We start from the raw sequence: 18,934 nt of genomic DNA, 5'->3' as shown, positions 1-18,934 counted from the left end.
TTAAATTTTAATGAGGTTTAAATTCTTATTTTTTTCCTTTTATGAATTGTGTTTTTAATGTCAAGTCTAAGAACCGTTTGCCTAACCTTAGATATCAAATATTTTTTTCCTATTTTTTTCTAGGAGTTTTATCATTTAAAATTTTACTTTTAGGTCTGTGATTAACTATGAGATAATTTTTGTATAAAGTGTGAGAATTGGGTTGAGGTTCACCTTTTGGTCTATGGATGTTCAATTACTCCAGCATCAGTTGCTAAAAAGGATATCCTTCCACCATTGAATTACGTTTGCACCTTTGCCAAAACTCAGTTGAACATATTTGTGTGGGGCTACTTCTCAGTTCTTGAATTTGTTCCATTTGTCTATATAACCATTCCTTCACTAATACTACACATTCTTAATTACCAAAGCTACATAGTAAGTCTTGAAATCAAGTAGACTGACTCTTCCCACTTTATTACTCTTTTCCAAAATTATTTTAGTTATTTAAGTTCTTTTTTATTTCCTTATAAACTTTAGGATAAGTCCATTGATATCTATAATTATAAAAGAGTCAATCCACCAAGTAAGACGTAGCAAAGTGTATACATACACACCAAAAACACATCACATTTTGTAATTTTGATAGGAATCACATTAAACTTGTATAAGAATTGCATTAAACCTCAATTTGAGAATTAGCATCTTTAATATGTTAAATCTTTCAATCCATGAACATGGTATGAGTTTCTTACAGAATGTATATGGTTGGTCATTTTTTAATCAATTATTGTCCATTTCTGTCTTAATTGGTGTATGTAGACTATTTATATTAAACGTAATATTATTGACATCTGAAGTCTTTCATTTTTGTCTTCCATTTATCTTTTCTGATTTTCCTTTCTGTTTTTCTTTTCCTTCCTTCCTGTTAGTTATTTAAATATTCATTTAGAACCTTGTTTTGATTTATCTACAATGCTTTTTATTCTATTTCTTTGTGTAGCTTTTTTAATGGTTACTCTAGGGAGATATATATATATATCTTAGCACAGTCTACTGGTGTGAACGTTTCACCAGGTCAAGTGAGGTTTGGAAAATTTACCTCTCTTTACCATCACACATCTACAATTGTCTTCCATATTTATTCTATACACATTTAGGCACACATCAGTAAGCACAATAGTTTTTGCTTTACATATCAAATAAATTTAGAAAAGTCAAGAGAGGAAACATGTATTGTATTTATGCATATTTTTCTCTTTCCATTATTCTTTCTTCCTTCCTGATTGATATGGTTTGTCTCTGTGTCCCCACCCAAATTGCATGTTGAATTGTAATCCCCACGTGCTGAAGGAGAGCCTGCTGGGAGGTGATTGGATCATGGGGGACAGTTTCTAATGGTTTAGCACTATTCCCCTGGTGCTGTGTCATGAGTGAATTCTCACGAGATCTGATTATTTAAAAGTGTGCATCACTTCCTCCTTCGCGCTCTCTCTCCTGCCACCGCCATGTGAAGAAAGCACTTGCTTTCTTTTTGCCTTCTGCCATGTTTGCAAGCTTCCTGAGGCTTCCCAGTCATGCTTCCCGTTAAGCCTGCAGAATTGTGAATCAATTAAACCTCTTTTCTTCATAAATTACCCAGTCTTGGGTAGTTCTTTATAGCAGTGTGAGAACAGACTGGTACACTGATGTTCCAAGTTTCCTTCTCGTATCTTTTCCTTTCTTTGTAAAGAACTTCTTTTACCGTTCTTTTAGGAAAGAACTGCTGGTAAGAGTTTCCCATTCATCTTGATTTCTTCTTCATTCCTGAAGGATAATTTCAGTGTATAGAATTCTAGGTTGACAATTGCTTTCTTTCAGGTCAGGACTTCAAAAACAGTGTGCCCCTTCCTCTGGTTTTTGTAGTTTCTGATGAGGAATCATTGTCATTTGAATTTTATTTTCTCTACATGTAAAATATCTTTTCTCTTTTGTGACTTACAAGATGTTTTGCCCTTAGTTTTTAGATGTTTGACTATGATGTGTCATGATGTAGATATATTTGGATGTGACCTATTAAGGGATTCTTTCAGCTACTTAAATCTGTAGATGTGTGAATCTTGTCTAAATTGGAAAGTTGTTAGCTGGGCACAGTGGTGTATGCCTGTAGTCTTAGCTATGCAGGAAGCTGAGGCAGGAAGATTACTTCAGCCCAGGGGTTTGAGACTGCAGTGAGCTATGATTGTGCCACTGTACTCCAATCTGGGTGACAGAATGAGACCCTGTCTCTAAAAAAAAAAAAATTACAATAATTGGGGAAGTTTTCAGCCATTTTTTCTTTAATGCTTTCTCAGTCTTAGCTTCTTTCTCATGCCTTTCTGGGACTGCAGTGACACAAATGTTAGATTTTAGCCAGGCACAGGGGCTCATGCTTGTAATCCCAGCACTTAGGGTGGCCAAGGCAGAATGATTGCCTGGGCCCTGGAGCTGTCTCTTATACACATCTAGATGTGTATAAGAGACAGGTGTCACATGTCTCTAAGTCCCAGCTACTGAAGAGGCTGAGGTGGGAGAGTTACTTGAGCCCAGGAGGTCAAGGTTGCAGTGAGCTATGATCACACCACTGCACTCCAGCCTGGGCAACAGAGCAAGATCCTCTCTCAACAACAAAAAAAAAAAAAAAAAAAAAAGCCAGGTGTGGTGTCACATGTCTCTAAGTCCCAGCTACTGAAGAGGCTGAGGTGGGAGAGTTACTTGAGCCCAGGACGTCAAGGTTGCAGTGAGCTATGATCACACCACTGCACTCCAGCCTGGGCAACAGAGCAAGATCCTCTCTCAACAACAACAAGTTAGATTTTTAGTTATTGTCCTAAAGGACCCCGAGGCTTTTCTTTCAGTCTATTTTCTCTTTCTTCAGATGGGGTAATTTTTATTGCTCTTCCTTCACATTTGCTGATTCTTTCCTTCCTCATACTCATTCTTCTGTTAAAGAGCCAACTAACTTGTTTTTTAAATTTTGGGTAATTATATTTCTACAGTTACAAAAATTCCATTTGGTTCTTTTTTATATTATTTATTTACATAATAAAACTGTCTTTTTTTATTTGTTTCACGCATTTGTTTAAAGTTTAATGAAACATTTTTGTGATAGCTACTTTAAAATCTTTGTCAGATAATTCCAACATTTCAGTGTCAGCACCATTGATTACATTTTTTCATTCAAGTTGATATTTCCCTGGTTCTTGATATGGCAAGTAGTTTGGTTTTGAAACCTGGATACTTTGGGTGTTTTATGAGACTCTGGATCTTATTTAAACCTTTCTGGCCTCCTCTGACACCACTTCAGTAGGAGCAGGTGGAGAGAGCTGCCTCATTAGCACCAGATAGGGGTAGAAGTGCACATTTCCCATTCCCATTTCCCAACTATGTTATAACCCCTACAGGGGACAGGATCGTCAGTATTGCTGGACAGAAGAGGGAGGGGAGGCTTAGCTTCCCACTAGACCTCTGCAGACATCACTCTGACTGGGAGTAGCAGGAGTGCCTCACTACTGTCCCCACACTGTCCCCACATAGTCTCCATTGACCCCCCAGGGCCTCGGTACTCCTCAGAACGGCAGCAAAAGTCCTGAGTCTCCACTAGGCCTCCTACAACACAACCTTTATTCCTGTTGGGTGTGTAGGAAGTACAGGCTTCCCACATGGCCTCAAATGACCCTGGGAAGGGGGGTCTCATTGCTGGCTGGCAGGGGTAGAAGTCCAAGCTCTTTACTCTGCCTCTTCTGACACCAGCCCACGCAGGGATTGAGGGTCCCGATAAGAGTGGAGGTCTAGGCTCCCCATTCACCTGGGTTGGCCATTGCTTTTTCTGTGGTGTTTGGGTGCAGCAGTAGAGCACGTGTTATCTTAAACTTTTCTATCTGGCTCTACCGCTCCCTGCCTGAGCCTTTGTCTAGAGAAAGTCGGCTTTTGTTGGGGCTGTTTTCACCTATGTCCGTTGGTGTTTACAGGTTGCTGATTTCTTTAGCTCCAAGTCTAGAACAAAGGAGGCAAAAAAGAAAATCTAGAGAACCCACCATGATGCTCTTCTTGTGTTCCCACATCCCTAGACAGTGCTTTCTTCTCCCTACTCTTCAGAGTCATCTTATGTATATATATTTTTTACATGTACTTAGTGGGGGGAATAGGGAAAACTACATCTACTCTGTCTTCCCAGAAGTGGAAGTTCCAACAATTAACTATTTAAGAAATTTATCTGCCATTTATTTTTCTGAAATATTTAAGAACCTTTTAGATTTGCCAATTCCTCTAATTGAAGCAAATGTTTCAGGGAGGCAATCGGTAAAGAAAATGAAGCATCCATCTAGCATCATCCCACTGGGAGGAAAGAAGGAGACCAAAAGAAAGTAAACAATAGCAAAAAAATCTCTGAAGGAGTAAATCAAGGTGGAGTTGACAGATAAGGGGGAATAAAACTACTCCAATTATCTAGAAGTTACACTAAATGAAAAGCAAGTCTCCAAGATAGAATCTGAGCATGACAAACAAATGCCAACAATATCAGGTAAACACGGAATGTTTCAGGTACACAAGGCAAATTGTTATTAATCAGAATTAGTACTTGGCAGGTTGTATTTTAAGTGACTATATATGGAAGCCATTAAACCTTAATTGTTGGAAGGAAAGGAGAAAAGGAAGGAAGGAGAGAAGGGTAAGGGAAGGAATGTATTTGCTGTCTTCCATCTGCACTACTGAACCTAATCATAGATCAGGTTGTGCCTCATGCAGTTGGGATGCCAAAAGTGATGCATAAATGAATATAATGGTGTTTTTAGCCCTGTTGCATGCTTTCCTGGGTCTTAGGTCTTTAAACATGGCCCTTCCTGGCATCCTTATCATTTTACTGAACTCCTCACTGCAGGTAGTGCTTCAGTTCAACAATGAGGGATTCTTTCTTCCACAACTTCCCTACACCAGGAACTTGGAAAGTGGATCATCTCTGACAGCTAAATTCCAAAACAAACACTTAGCAGATTGGAACATAATTATGCCAATTTATTATCAAAAGCCAGAATAGCTCTCAGGCCAGCAATACCTGATTAAAATTAGAAAGATGCTGGACTACCTTGGAAATAGTGTGCCAAGAAGAAGGAGAATGATCAGTAATGTGAACAGAGAAAAGAGCAAGTGAAGAGTAAATTTTGGCCCCGTGTCTGCTGCCCTGTGCACAGGAGAAGATGTTCTATCGCCAGAGAGCAGAAACCTCTTCATGGGGCAGGATGTCCCGTTAAGGGGATGGGCTCATGGGGCTGCCACGTCAGCCTCCTCTTCCTAACAGCCCCTGCTCCCCTGCTCCCCTGCTCCCTGAGAAGCTCCTGATTGTAATTTGGCTCCCATGAAGACTTGTCTGCGAATAGAGAATAGGCTGCACAGAGGAGCGAATTATCTACTCTGCTTTGAGTTCTTATTGTAAAGTAATAAATTGGTATTTTGGTTTTTAATCATCAGTCCCTGGTGAATTTTGTGTGAGTGAGTCCTCTCACTCAAATACTTCTGAGAACACGAACAATCACAGTCTGAGCCTGAAAAGCCAAGGACCGGGGTAAGGCTAATGGGCCTCCTGCATTCCTGGGGAGACATGCCTTGTGGACAGCCAGTCTTCCTTGGGGATAACTCTCATTGCTTGTTCCCTTCAAATGCAACAAGTAACCTCCACCCCGCTTCAGGTCAGACCCCTGGATGCCTTACACTTACCCCCCAGGCACCATCCAGCTGAGACACCACATGCAGGTTGCCAGGCTAGACCTTCACCAGGTACTGCCGCTGGGTCTGAGTCCCAAACTTGCCTTATCCAAGTCAGCTACTTTCAGTTCCAGGTGCTGGCCCCTGACCATCGGCCTCCACACACCATGATTGCCATGTCTCAGGACACAGCACAGGCCAGGAAGCAGCAAACACAATTATAATGGGTTGAATACTTTTAAGTACATTTACAACCTCCCCAAACATTATAAATCGTTATTATTGCAGACTTTGGGTCTGAGGCCCACTGAGAAAAACTTTTCAAGCAATTCAATGCTTTCAGCATTCAATACTGTCTAGTATTTAAGTGCATAATGGAATCGCATATGCGAGGAATGTTTACTTTATCAATATAATTGCAAACATGACCCACGCATCATGTAAAACAAGTCATAAATCATAACCTGCCAGTAAGTCTTGTCAAAGCATCAAAACACAACTCAAGATAAAAATCAGCTAATGCTGTTTCACGCTTGAATTCAGCTTCCAAACAGAGAACTGTTTGAGCTCACAGAGATTCAGGTAGGTTAATAAATAGATACGTTTTTGTGTCCAGCAACTGACCCATATCAAATAGTGACTGTATGAACCAGGGGGCTTCCTGGGAGTGGGCGTGCTGCCTCTAGAGTTCAAAATTACCCCCCTTTCTTCCTCCCGCTTGTAAGTTAAGGGCCATCCCTCAGCCCCTCAGCAGCGGCCCTCGCACCTCAGCCCTCTCCCAGCTCCATCCAGATCCAGCGCTCAAGTACTGAGCAATGTCAAAGGGTGAAAAAGAGTTCCAGATTTAGCAGCTGCCACTGCACAATACTGGGCTGCAGGTGCGCCTGGGTTCCTTCCTTCATCCACTGAAGTCCTCCACCTTGCCTGTTTCCAAACAGTTTCTAAGATAATGGATTAAATGAAAAATACAAAATGTTATTACTTTTTCACGTTCACAGACGTCATAACATGCTAAACCTGAGAGAGATTTCCACTTCAATGGACAAAAACATTTTCCCAATCTTTGGCCAGCCGTGCTAGAAAAATTGCACAACTCTCCGTGTTTTTCTTATCTTTCCTACACATTCAAATGTAATTTACTTAAACCAGCATGTCTCAATCTGTGTATCAGGTTCTATGAAGTGTTAGAAAAAACATCTCAGATTCTGCATTTGGAAGTGCTCCATGAGATATCTAACGCTTAGAGGCTCACAGGAAGCATTAGTACATTTAGAATCTGAAAGATTCTAAGCAGTCTTGTGGTAAAGAACCAATTAGACATTAATTAATTCTAATTATTGATTGGTATGTTTGCATATGTACGTATGTGCATATGAAATATCTATTTCCGAAAACTTTACTGAGGTATGATACATACAATAAAATGTACTCATGTTTATGTCATAATTTAATTCGTTTTAACAAATGTGTACACCCATGAAACCACCACCACAACACAAAATATAGAACATTTCCATCACTTCCAAAAATTTTCCTATCATTCCCTCCATAAATCCATAACCCCAGTCTAATGACGAGAAGAACATTCCACAAACCCAAATCAAGCAGCACTGCACAAAAGACCTGACCAGTATTCTTCAAAACTGTCAAGTCATGAAAAACTAGGAGAGAATGAGAAACTGACCCAGACCACAGGAAGGGAAGGGAACATCACAACTAAACACGAGATGCTGGATTGGACTCTGGAGCAATAAAAAAGTATTAATTGAAAACCTGGTGAAATCGGAATAAAGGCTGGAGTTGAGTTTAATAGCATTGTCCCTAAGTTGTTCCTCAGTTTTGATAAACATGTCACAGTACTGCACGATGATACCGTGCGGGGGCAGTGAAAGTGAGCGCAGAGAGTGGAGAAACTCCCTGCCCATTTGCTGTCTCACAGTTTCCACAGGTCAGGAGTCCCGGCAGGCTCAGCTAGATCCCCTGCTAAGGTTCCCTGGTCTGCAATCAAGGTGTCGGTCTGGCTGCATTCCTTCCAGGAGCATGGGGTCTTCTTCCAAGTGCATGTGCATGTTGGAAGAATTAGTTCCATGTGGGCTTATAACTAGGAGTCCGGGTTTTCTGCTAGTTGCTGGTGGAAGCAGCTCTCCGGGAATACAGGTCCCCAGGTTCCTCTCCACACCCCCCTCCTCCTAGGCCCCACACAAAGTGCCTGCCTGCCTCCTCCAGGCCAGCGAGACACTCCCTTAAGACTATTAAGACAGTCTTACATAATGTGACATAATCATGGGCATGAGAGCTTACAGCTTTGCTATCTAATATAATCAAGGGAGTGACGTCCCGTTGCCCATTGATTAGAAGCAAGTCACAGGCCAGATGCAGTGGCTCATGCCTGTAATCTCAGCACTTTGGGAGGTCAAAGTGGGTGAATCACTTGAGCCCAGGAGTTCGAGACCAGTCTGGGCAACATAGTGAGACCCCTGTCTCTACAAAAAAATAAAAACAAATAAATACAAATAATTGGCCAGGCATGGTGGCACACACCTGTGGTCCTAGATATCTGGGAGGCTGAGATGGGAGAATCGCTTGAGCCCAGGAGTTCCAGGCTGCAGTGAGCTATGATTGTACCACTACACTCCAGCCTTGGAGACAGAGTAAGACCCTGTCTCCAAAAAAAAAAAAAAAAAAAAAAACGGTGGGAAATGGAGTGGGGGGCGGGTCACAATCCTGCTTACACTCAAAGGAGGTGGGGCGGGGCAGGTGTATTACTCAGGAGTTATACCAGGTGGCAAAGGTGAAAAGACTATCTCAATTCTTTTTGTGTGTGGTGTGTATGGATTTCACCATCCATTTTAGGATGGACTATTAGAGGCACAGAGGCACGAAATAAATCAATTTCAAGTACATACATGGTCAATGACGTAGCAAGGGCTAGTCCACAGGTCTTTTTTTATTATTATTATTATACTTTATGTTCTAGGGTACATGTGCACGATGTGCAGGTTTGTTACATATGTATACATGTGCCATGTTGGGGTGCTGCACCCATTAACTCGTCATTTACGTTAGGTATATGTCCTAACACTATCCCTCCCAGCTCCCCCTACCCCACAACAGGCCCCGGTGTGTGATGTTCCCCTTCCTGTGTCCAAGTGTTCTCATTGTCCTCAGGTCTTACAAAAGAAAAAAAGTTTCTGAAACTATAAGCTTTGTTACTTAGCTTTTAAGCAACAGAAGTTTTTTGTAGTCCATTTAAATTCTTGACTTTTTTGTTTTGAGTTTTTTAAATTGTTTTGGTACATGTATTTTCAGTTTGATTAACTTTACTGGATGCCCAATATATTGGTGGGCACAAATTAGAACGTTTACAGAATGAGCGTGTTATTTTTAAAAGAACTGTATTGGTCCATTTCACGCTGCTATAAAGAACCACCTGGGACTGGATAATTCATGAAGAAAAGAGGTTTAATTGACTCACGGTTCCTCAAGCTTAAGAGGAAGCATGACTAAGAGGCCTCGGAAAACTTACAATCACGGTGGAAGGAGAAGGGAAAGCTGTGAGCTGCGCAAATCCAAAGGGATCTTGAAAATACATCCCCTTTAAAAAGTTGTCATCCTGTGAGTTCATGTCCTTTATAGGGACATGGATATAGCTGGAAACCATCATTCACAGCAAACTATTGCAAGAACAGAAAACCAGACACCACATGTTCTCAGTCATAGGTGGGAATTGAACAATGAGAACACTTGGACACAGGAAGGGGAACATCACACACTGGGTCCTATTTGAAGAGGGGGGAGAGGGGACGGATAGCATCAGGAGATATACCTAATGTAAATGACGAGTTAATGGGTGCAGCACACCAACATGGCACATGTATACATATGTTACCCACCTGCACGGTGTGCACATGTACCCTAGAACTTAAAGTATAATGAAAAATTTTTTTAAAAAGGAAAAAAAAGTTGTCATCTGGGACATAACACTGTTCTACATATTCACTCTGCTCTTCAAATCCTGGCAGGAGAGACAGCGAGTGAAGGGAACAGTGATACACACTTTCAAACAATCAGATCTCGTGATAACTCACTGTCACAAGAACAGCAAGGGCGCAGTCCATCCCCACCATCCAATCACCTCCCACCAGGTTCCTCTTCTGACATGTGGGGATTACAATTGGTGATGAGATTTGGGTGGGGACACAGAGCCAAACCATATCAGGAACAAGCACAGTAAAACAAAGTTTGCAGTAAAGCTTTATCAAGATTTGGAAAGGCATAGATTCGATTTAGTGGGAACCCGTATTACTTCCTATGATGAACATGTCCTCATTACTTCTCACACAAATTCTGTCCCTGAACTTTTCTTCTTCAAGGATCATGCTTGGATTATGCCCTGAACCTTTTCATCTTCAAGGATCATGCTTGGATTATGCCCTGAACCTTTTCATCTTCAAGGATCATGCTTGGATTATGTCACGATAAACAAAATATTCTTCAATTATAAGAGAAAAATGTCATCTGGCATATTACAAGTGGCACTAGCTTATATTTGGGTCAATTAAAAGACTTTTGCTTAGGGTATATATATTACAGGACAAAATCATAGTTGTGTTGTTCCCAAGGGTGGAAAAGTAGGTTTTTTATTGTTGTTTTACTTGTTTTGTTTTAAAAAGAATGGCATGGATATTTGTGTCAGAAACCCTTGAAGAGATTACATTCTAAAAGAAAAGTAAGACTCTGACTTAATCTTAAGAACACAAGTTTTCATGCAATGCAAAACCCATGTATACTGTAACATAGTATAACAGGCATTTCTAAATGACAATTAAAATGACGCATTTCTGTAAAAAATAGCATCTTAGCTTCTCCTCTATGCTGACTAGTCCAAAATAAGAATCACAGGAGAATTCCGAGAATTAACAAAATAGCAAATTTAGTTCAAAAAGTAGTCTTTCATGCTTTGCAGAAAACAGAGAATTGAAAATCAAGCACATTATGTTGGAAGCATTGAAATGAATGAATAGGAAGTGTTGAGTAAATGGTGGCAATTGTTCCAACCCATCTTTGAATGCAGGAACAGAAGTGAATACAGGAAGCAGCTAAAAAGGATCCATTCAGACTCATCCATCCCTTCTGTCTCCAGGAAGTCTACGGGGAAACCGTGGCATGACAGCTAGTGGGACATGAGCACTGAGAGAAGCCACAGAGGGGCCACATCAAACGTTCCAACAAGCCATGAGGAATGGTGGGCCATCTTCGGAATCAGACGAACACCGCACACAGAGCCATGCATAGAGAAGAAGCCGCAAGTAGACCACTGCCTAAAATCATCCATGAACTGTGACTGAAACCAAAAAGCCTCAGAATATTGGAGCTATAAGGAACCTTAGAGATCCTCAAATAAACGAATTCGTTTACATTTTTTTAGTGAAACATATAACCACGTTTGAAAATGGCATACTAGGAGGTACAATTTAAATTGTATTTTTATGTGTATGTTTTATTTTAGAATAACGTTTTATTAACCTATATTTCTAAATTTCAATGCTGTTTCTATTTCTACGATACTGTGTCAATGCATTTCAGATTTTGCAATATTTCAGTGTTTGCTCAAAGCCTTTACTTTAAGAGATGATCTGATATTGCTCGTGTATCTGAAATCAGACAGGTGACTAGCAAGATAAAAGAATGTTACTTTAAAAGCATAAATCTTCTTGGGATCCAATTATTTGTGAGTGCTCCTCAGCTCCCTCAGGAAAGGAAACTGCTGACATTCTGGTGAAGAAACAGGTAGAGGTCAGGCTGCCCTGCTCTCCTTTGCGGGTACGTTCCTTTAACAAATGAAAGGTGAGCAGACGGCAAATTGGTCTTCATCTTCCCAAAACTTATCAAAAAAAAAAAAAAAAGCGGAACTCATGGCAAATTATATACATACACGAGCACATGCACGAACCCCAGGCTTCCTGTAAGCTGCCCAAATCCAAAGCGATCTTTAAATAGCTGTCGTCCTGGACATAACACTGTTCTACACATTCACTCTCCTCTCCAACACATCTCAAAGAAAGCAAAATACCAGTACTCCTAGCAGACTCGTGATCATTCTTGGTCTTCCCAGAAGGAAACGAAATGACTATCCCTCCTGAGGTACAAATTACCTTTGTGGCACAATAATCAGTATTTTGGCCATATGTAGCTGATTTCTCAGGTTCTAAGCACCCCTTGTGCTAACAAACCAATAGAGCCAGGTCTGATCAGCATTAAGACCTCTACATCCCTATTGCCAACCACACACTTTTAAGATGTGCTCTGGCCTGACAGGCTTCCCTTGTTACAAATACTAGAATAAAATGAATCAGATACTCAAGGACACTAAGGGAAAATCTAACTGACTATATCCTTTCCTTTCGATCTTAATTCTTACCTGTGTTCTCCGAGGGAAATCTAAAATAACTGCCAGGGTCCTGAGAGGATCCAGACACATCTGCAAGCCTGAGGCATTTTGGGTGCTGCATGAGCACTGGGAAAATCAGTTATGGGGATCAAGGACTCCCTGGTGTCCTGTATACATGCCGTGTCGTGTAATTTGTGTGCATTAGCTAATTTAACCCCTACAGTGACCCTCAGAGCAGAGGTTCTAAGAGTATGTCCGTGGATCCCTGGGAGTTCCCCATGGCACATTTTTATTTTTTTATTGTTATATATTTTATTATTGTATTAAAACTTAATATTGTATTGTATTATTGTATTATTGTATTGTATTAATATTGTATTAAAACTTCTATAATATTTTAATAAGTTTGTGTATATTTAAATGATACTATTTTTAATCATTTTACTTTTATAATTTTTATAACTTTTTTTAATACTACAATGACATTATTTGCCTTTCTCACTGCACTGACATTCTTTTTAAGCTCTGTGGATTCTTTTTTAAATTTATTTACTTATTTATTTTTTATTATATTTTAAGTTCTGGGATACAGGTGCAGAACGTGCAGATTCATCACATGCTCCATGATGGTTTGCTGCACCCATTAACCCGTCATCTATATTAGGTATTTCTCCTAATGCTATCCCTCCCCTTTCCCAGCACCCACCAACAGGCCTCAGAGTGTGATGTTCCCCTCCCTGTGTCCATGTGTTCTCATTGTTCAACTCCCACTTATGAATGAGAACATGTGGTGTTTGGTTTTCCGTTTCTGTGTTAGTCTGCTGGGAATGATCATTTCCAGCTTCATCCATGTCCCTGCAAAGGACATGAACTCATCCTTTTCTATGACTGCATAGTATTCCATGGTGTATATGTACCACATTTTCTTTATCCAGCCTATCATTGATGGGCATTTGGGTTGGTTCCAAGTCTTTGCTATTGTGAAAAGTGGCACAATAAACATACATGTGCATGTGTCTTTATAGTAGAATGATTTATAATCCTTGGGTATATACCCAGTAATGGGATGGCTGGGTCAAATGGTATTTCTGGTTCTAGATCCTCGACGAATTGCCACACTGTCTTTCACAATGGTTGAACTAATTTGCACTCCCACCAACAGTGTAAAAGCATTCCTATTTCTTCACATCCTCTCCAGTATCTATTGTTTCCTGAATTTTTAATGATCGTTATTCTAACTGGCATGAGATGGTATCTCATTGTGGTTTTGATTTGCATTTCTCTAATGACCAGGGATGATGAGCTTTTTTTCATATGTTCATTGACTGCATAAATGTCTTCTTTTGAGAAGTGTCTGTTCATATCCTTCACCTACTTTTTGATGGGGTTTTTTTTTTCTTGTAAATTTGTTTATGTTCCTTGTAGATTCTGGATATTAACCCTTTGTCAGATGGATAGACTGTAAAACTTTTCTCCCATTCTGTAGGTTGCCTGTTCCCTCTGATGATAGTTTCTTTTGCTGTGCAGAAGTTCTTTAGTTTAATGAGATCTCATTTGTCAATTTTGGCTTTTGTTGCAATTGCTTTTTGTGTTTTAGTCATGAAGTCCTTGCCCATGCCTATGTCCTGAATGGTATTGCCTAGGTTTTCTTCTAGGGTTTTTATGGTTTTAGGTCTTATTTAATCCATCTTCAGTTAATTTTTGTATAAGGTGTAAGGAAGGGGTCCGGTTTAGTGTTCTGCATATGGCTAGCCAGTTTTCCCAACACCATTTATTAAATAGGGAATCCTTTCCTCATTGCTTGTTTTCATTAGGTTTGTCAAAGATCAGATGGCTGTAGATGTGTGACGTTATTTCTGAGGCCTCTGTTCTGTTCCATTGGTCTATATACTGTTTTGGTACCAGTACCATGTTGTTTTGGTTACTGTACCCTTGTAGTATAGTTTGAAGTCAGGTAGTGGGATGCCTCCAGCTTTGTTCTTTATGCTTAGGATTGTCTTGGCTATATGGGCTCTTTTTTGGTTCCATATGAAATTTAAAGTAGTTTTTTTCTAATTCTGTGAAGAAAGTCAATGGTAGCTTGATGGGAATAGCACTGAATCTACATATTACTTTGGGCAGTATGGCCGTTTTCACAATATTGATTCTTTCTATCCATAAGCCTGGAATGTTTTTCCATTTGTTTGCATCCTCTCTTATATCTTTGAGCAGTGGTTCGTAGTTCTCCTTGAACATGTCCTTCACATACCTTGTAAGTTATATTCCTAGGTATTTTATTCTCTTTATAGCAATTGTGAATGGGAGTTTACTCATGATTTGGTTCTCTGTTTGTCTATGATTGGTGTATAGGAATGCTTGTGATTTTTGCACATTGATTTTGTATCCTGAGACTTTGCTAAAGTTGCTTATCAACTTAAGGAGTTTTTGGGCTGCGATGATGGGGTTTTCTAAATATACAATCATGTCATCTGCAAACAGAGACAATTTGACTTCCTCTCTTCCTATCTGAATACACTTCATTTCTCTTGCCTGATTGCCCTGGCTAGAACTTCCAATACTATGTTGAATAAGAGTGGTGAGAAAGGGCATCCTTGTCTTGTGCCAGTTTTCAAAGGAAATGCTTCCAGCTTATGCCCATTCAGTATGATATTGGCTTTGGGTTTGTCATAAATAGTTCTTATTATTTAGAGGTATGTTCCATCAAGACCTAGTTTATTGAGTGTTTTTAGCATGAAGGGGTGTTGAATTTTATCAAAGGCCTTTTCTGCATCCATTGAGATAATCATGTGGTTTTTGTCATTAGTTCTGTTTATGTGATGGATTACATTTACTGATTTGCATATGTTGAACCGGACTTGCATCCCAGGGATGAAGCCAACTTGATCGTGGTGGATAAGCCTTTTCATGTGCTGCTGGATTCAGTTTGCCAGTATTTTATTGAGGATTTTTGCATCAATGTTCATCAGGGATATGGGCCTGAAATTTTCTTTTTTGTTGTGTTTCTGCCAGGTTTTGGTATCAAGATAATGCTAGCCTCATAAAATGAGTTAGGGATGAGTCCTTCTTTTTCTATTGTTTAGAATAGTTTTTGAAGGAATGGTACCAGCTCCTCTTTGTACCTCTGGTAGCATTTGGCTGTGAATCCGTCTGGACCTGGACTTTTTTGGTTGGTAGGCTATTAATTACTGCCTCAGTTTCAGAACTTGTTATTGGCGTATTCACGGATTCAAATTCTTCCTTGTTTAGTCTTGCGAGGGTGTATGTGTCCAGGAATTTATCACTTTCTTCTAGATTTTCTAGTTTACTTGCATAGAGGTGTTTATAGTATTCTCTGATGGTAGTTTGTGTTTCTGTGGGATCAGAATCATTTTTTGTTGTGTCTATTTGATTCTTCTCTCTTTTCTTCTTTATTAGTCTGGCTAGCAGTCTATATATTTTGTTAATCTTTTCAAAACATCCTCTCCTGGATTCATTAATTTTTTTAAAGGTTTTTCATGTCTCTATCTCCTTCAGTTCTGCTCTGATCTTAGTTATTTCTTGTTTGTTTGCTCTTGCTTCTCTAGTTCTTCTAATTGTGATGTTAGGGTGTCAATTTTAGATATTTCCTGTTTTCTCCTGTGGGCATTTAGCGCTACAAATTTCCTTCTCAACACTGCTTTAGCTGTGTCACAGAGATTCTGGTACATTGTGTCTTTGTTCTCATTGGTTTCAAAGAACTTATTTATTTCTGCCTTAATTTTGTTATTTACCCCGTAGTCTTTCAGGAGCAGGCTGTTCAGTTTCCATGTAGTTGCAGAGTTTTGAGTGAGTTTCTGAATCCTGAATTTAATTTGATTGCACTGCGGTCTGAGAGGCTATTTGTTATGATTTCCATTCTTTTACATTTGCTGAGGAGTGTTTTACTTCCAACTACATGGCCAGTTTTGGAATTAGTGCTATGTGGTGCTGAGAAGAATGTATATTCTATTGGTTTGGGGTGGAGAGTTCTGTAGATGTCTATTAGGTCTGCTTGGTCCAGAGCTGAGTCCAAGTCCTGAATATCCTTGTTAATTTTCTGTCTCATTGATCTGTTTAATATTGACAGTGGTAAGTTTCTTTGTAGGTCTCTAAGGACTTGCTTTATGAATCTGGGTGCTCCTATATTGGGTGCATATATATTTAGGATAGTTAGCTCTTCTTGTTACATTGATCTGCATAACGGTAAAGTACCATTATGTAATGCCCTTCTTTTTCTTTTTTGATCTTTGTTGGTTTAAAGTCTGTTTTATTAGAGACCAGGATTGCAACACATGCTTTTTTTGTTTTTTCTTTCCATTTGCTTGGTAAATAGTCCTCCATTCCTTTATTTTGAGCCTAAGTGTGTCTTTGGATGTGAGATGGGTCTCCTGAATACAGCCCACCAATGGGTCTTGACTCTTTATTCAATTTGCCAGTCTGTGTCTTTTAATTGGGGCATTTAGCCCATTTACATTTAAGGTTAACATTGTTATGTGTGAATTTGATCCTGTCATCATGATGCTAGCTGGTTATTTTGCACATTAGTTGATGTAGTTTCTTCATAATGTCATTGGTCTTCATATTTTGGTATGTTTTTGCAGTGGCTGGTACCAGTTTTTCCTTTGCAAATTTAGTGCTTCCTTCTGGAGCTCTTGTAAGGCAGGCCTGGTGGTGAAAAAATCCCTCTGCATTTGCTTGTCTGGAAAGGATTTTATTTCTCCTTTGCTTATGAAGCTTAATTTGGCTGGACATGAAATTCTGGGTTGAAAATTCTTTTCTTTAAGAATGTTGAATATTGTCCCCTACTCTCTTCTGGCTTGTAGGGTTTCTGCAGAGAGATCCACTGTTAGTCTGATGGGCTTCCCTTTGTGGGTAACCTGACCTTTCTGTCTGGCTGCCCTGAACATTTTTTCCTTCATTTCAACTTTGGTGAACCTGACGAGTATGTGTCTTGGGGTTGCTCTTCTCGAGGAGTATCTTAGTGGTGTTCTCTGTATTTCCCAAATTTAAATGTTGGCCTGTCTTGCTAGGCTGGGGAAGTTCTCCTGAATAATATCCTGAAGTATGTTTTCGAACTTGGTTCCATTCTGCCCGTCACTTTCAGGTACACCAATCAATCGTAGGTTTGGTCTTTTCACATAGTCCCATATTTCTTGGAGGCTTTGTTCATTCCTTTTCATTCTTTATCCTCTAATCCTGTCTTCATGCTTTATTTCATTAAGTTGATCTTCAATTTCTGATATCCTTTCTTCCACTTCCTTGATTTGGCTATTGATACTTGTGTATGCTTCACGAAGTTCTCATGCTGTGTTTTTTCAGCTCCATCGGGTCATTTATGTTCTTCTCTAAACTGGTTATTCAGTTAGCAGTTCCTGTAACCTTTTATCAAGGTTCTTAGCCTCCTTGCATTGGGTTAGAACATGCTCCTTTATCTCAGAGGAGTTTGTTATTACCCACCTTCTGAAGCCTACTTCTGTCATTTTGTCAAACTCATTCTCCATCTGGTTTTGTTCCCTTGCTGGCGAGGAGTTGTGATCCTTTGGAAAAGAAGAGGAATTCTGGTTTCTGGAATTTTCAGCATGTTTGCGCTGGTTTTCCCTCATCTTCGTGGATTTCTCTAACTTTGCTCTTTGATGCTGAGGAACTTTCAATGGGATTTTTGCGTGGGCATCCTTTTTGTTGATGTCAATGTTATTGCTTTCTGATTGTTAGTTTTCCTTCTACAGTCAGACCCCCATTCTGCAGGTCTGCTGGAGTTTGCTGGAGGTCCACTCCAGACCCTGTTTGCCTGGGTATCACCAGCGGGGGCTGCAGAACAGCAAAGTTTGCTGCCTGTTCCTTCCTCTAGAAGCTTTGTCCCAGAGGGGCACCTGCCAGATGCCAGCTGGAAGTCTCTTGTATGAGGTGTCTGTTGACCCCTGCTGGGGAGTGTCTCCCAGTCAGGAGGCACAGGGGTCAGAGACCCGCTTGAGGAGGCAGCCTGTCCCATAGCAGAGCTCAAGCGCTGTGCTAGGAGATCTGCTGCTCTCTTCAGATCCGGCAGGCTGGAACGTTTAAGTCTGCTGAAGCTACACCCACAGCTACCCCTTCCCCCAGGTGCTCTGTCCCATGGAGATGGAAGTTTTCTCTATAAGCCCCTGACTGGGGCTGCTGCATTTCTTTCAGAGATGCCCTGCCCAGAGAAGAGGAATCTAGAGAGGCAGTCTGGCTATAGCAGCTTTGCTGCGCTGTGGTGGGTTCCACCAAGTTAAAACTTCCAGATGGCTTTGTTTACACTGTGAGGGGAACACCACCTACTCAAGCCTTGGTAATGGCAGATGCCCCTACCCCCACCAAGCTCAAACGTCCCAGGTCGACTTCAGGCTGCTGTGCTGCCAGTGAGAATTTCCAGCCAGTGGATCTTAGCTTGTTGGGCTCCGTGGGGCTGGGACCTGCTGAGCAAGACCGCTTGGCTCCCTGACTTCAGCTCCTTTCCAGGGGAGTGAACAGTTCTGTCTTACTGCGGTTCCAGGCACCACCGGGGTATGAAGAAAAACTCCAGCAGCTAGCTCGGTGTCTGCTCAAATGGCCGCCCAGTTTTGTGCTTGAAACCCAGGGCTCTGGTGGTGTAGGGACCCGAGGGAATCCCCTAGTCTGTAGGTTGCAAAAACCGTGAGAAAAGCATGGTATCTGGGCCAGACAGCACCTTCCCTCACTGCACAGTCCCTCACAGCTTCCTTTGGCGAGGAGAGGGAGTTCCCCAACTCCTTGCACTTCCCTGGTGAGGCAATGCCCCACCCTGCTTTTGCTCACTCTCCGTGGGCTGCACCCACTGTCTAAGCAGTCCCAGTGAGATGAACTGGGTAC

The sequence above is a fragment of the Mandrillus leucophaeus genome, unplaced genomic scaffold (assembly GCF_000951045.1).
Source record: "Mandrillus leucophaeus isolate KB7577 unplaced genomic scaffold, Mleu.le_1.0 Scaffold257, whole genome shotgun sequence".
Lineage (NCBI taxonomy): Eukaryota > Metazoa > Chordata > Mammalia > Primates > Cercopithecidae > Mandrillus > Mandrillus leucophaeus.
This window is presented reverse-complemented; position numbering follows the sequence as displayed.